This window comes from Cupressus sempervirens, chromosome 7 (genome assembly GCF_028749045.1).
Source record: "Cupressus sempervirens isolate cs-2001-9-10 chromosome 7, ASM2874904v1, whole genome shotgun sequence".
NCBI classification, from domain to species: domain Eukaryota; kingdom Viridiplantae; phylum Streptophyta; class Pinopsida; order Cupressales; family Cupressaceae; genus Cupressus; species Cupressus sempervirens.
In genome coordinates, this window is record NC_143124.1 from 64,632,896 (window position 1) to 64,635,687 (window position 2,792).

Sequence of the window (2,792 nt, forward strand, 5' to 3'; positions counted from 1 at the left end):
TTGAACCATTTATAGTTTAGATTTGAAATTCATTTTGTAGTTTATGGATGCATCCAAGATGTCTCAGTCCAATTTCTAGAATGTTTTTAGTTGATTTAAGTTAAAAATTTGTCCAAAAATATGAGAGAAAAATGTGGGCACACTTCTATAAACCATTATACTTGAGAATACCCATGACGAAGAGCATCTCAAGAGGCAGCTTATAGCTTCCTATCTATGATGTGCATAATTAAAGCAAGAAAATAAAAGATTATAATGACTCTCAAATGAGCCCATTTAAGAAACCCTTACAAGATGCACCATAGAATGGAAGATTCAGATGAAATGTAGAAATGAAAGATCTAAGATAGGTGAGATGAAAGACCTAGCTATGGTGCAAAAAATAGTGCAATGCAAGGTAATGAAGACAACAAGATAATTTAAGAATTAAAATGTAAGATGGATAGATACCAACCAAGTTAGGATAAAAAAGTTATAATTTGAAAGATGAGGGAAAGCTCTGAGTACTCGAAGAATATAACGAAACTCCAAAGTACCAAGGATTCAAACCTAAAGTGTAACAATAGCTCCAAATACTTCACCTTATTATGGAAGAATAGGGAGAGAACCTCATTTTTAAAGAAAAATGGATGGTTGTGATAAAGAGGCTTAATCAAGGGAATGGAATGCATCTTCAGTGATCCATGTGCACAAGTATCTCCACCAATCACAATAATTAGTTGAATTTTGAGAGGGAAATAAATGTGTTGAGGTGAATTAAAAGAGAGAAGATAATTTTAACTAAATAAGAGACTTATTATAAAGCTGCCAAACCATAGGTTATAATTGAATAAATAGTTTTGATCAAGAAAAGTGATTTATGGTCTAGCATTGGAATAATTTAAAAGAGGAAAAAGAAGTCTTATAATTAACTAGATCATTTTTGGGTTATTACATTCACCCCTTTTTGAATAATGTGTGATTGATTTGGCAACACATTATGTCAAAGAATGATCATGTCAAAGGAAATGAGAAAGATCTTTCCCTTAAAGGGATTTGAGAGACAAATCAAGGATTGAGCAAGGAGTAAACTTTGAAAGAATTGAGCAAACTAAGAATGGACTAGGAAAAATATCAAAGATGATGAAATATTGAGCGAGAGTAAACAAATCAAGTAAAAGACTAATCAAAGACTAAGAAAAGTCAATTCAAAACTAAAAAAGCTAAGAAAACTAAGCAAAGATCCAGCTCTAGAACAAGAACAGGGATCAAAAAATAGATATGTCTAACCCCTTAGGATTGAAATTGAAATAATAATAGAGGAGATTCAGAGATATAAATAGATAGATTTGATCAAATTTATAAAGAATTAAGTCCAAGATATTAAATTAACTAATGTAAATAAGTGACCATTAGATTGAAAAAATATGCTCAAGTGTAACTAGGTTGACCAAGAATGATAGAAAGTTTAAATTAGGGTAAACACATAGAAAAAATGAGAGAATGCCTCAAAAGAATAGCCAACTATATAGAGGATTTTTTTTTCAAAAGGCCAATTTGATAAGACATATATCAATTTTGAGCCTAAAAATTGATCTAGAATTTTTAAATTAGGTAAGGTTTCAAGTTTCACACAAATTAAAGGAGTTTGGAAATTAAGTCAAAATAGGTTGGATAGATGTAAAGAAAAGATTAAATCCTTTTGATGACATAATATTAAAGAGGCAACATGAAATATTAAGAAAATGAAAATATATGTTCAACAAGAAAGTGAAGATGAATGCAATCAACCATAAGTCCATAAAAAATGAAGGAGGTTCTCTCGACACTCAAAATGCAAGACTACTCCTTAGAATGAACCCTAAAATGCAAGGTACATGATGAGAGGGTTACAAAAATAGTTCATTTTTATTGGTGTTTTCTCATCATTGAGACTTATTAGGGACATCAAAATATCATACAACCATTACTAGGATGACCTATGAAGATATTAATATGATCTATATTAGATTAGGTTTCAAAGCCTTTGGTAAAAAAACCAGTTAAAGAGCTTAACCACTTAGATCAAAACAAATTGAACTTATAAATAGTCATGAATAAGGTGTTTACATGATGCCCAAGAAAAATCTGCTAAAGCAAGAGGTTTCTTAATAATGAAGATCACTAGATGGAAATTGATGGTGACTAAGTTGAAGGCTAAGGTTATTCCTACTAATTATGAACTTGAGTTGTTTAAGAGGTTACTGAATCTTAAACAAAAGTATATGACTATGAAAGATTATATAGAGGAGTTCTACAAGTTGACTATTTGGTTTGGACATAGAAAATTGTGAAAAGAGAAGGTAGCTAGGTATATTAATGGTTTGAGATTCAATATTTAGGATGAGGTTGTTATGATAAATATTTCTTCATTTGAGGATGCTTATTAGTATGCTTTCAGAGTAGAGGATAAGCTAAAGAGGAAGAATGAAGTTGGTTCCCAAGGGATGGAGAATCAGGATAGTTCAGTACAAGCTAAACTGAAAGTGGAAGGTGAACCAAAACTTGTTGAACAAAAAAGAAGGATAGGTGGAGGTGGATTTAGAGGTAATTGTTTTGAGTGTGGTCAAGAAGGGCATAGATCTTTTGAATGTCTGATTGGTAGGAAAAATACTATTGTGAATAAGGTTGAAATCTAGGATAGTAAGCCTGAGCAATGAGAAAGTTTGTTGGCTTGAAAAGTACTACTTCATGAGAGAACATTGGATTCTTATTAGATGACTAGTTTGTTCAAAACTTGTTGTAACTCTAGTGGTAAAGTTTGCAAAGTGATT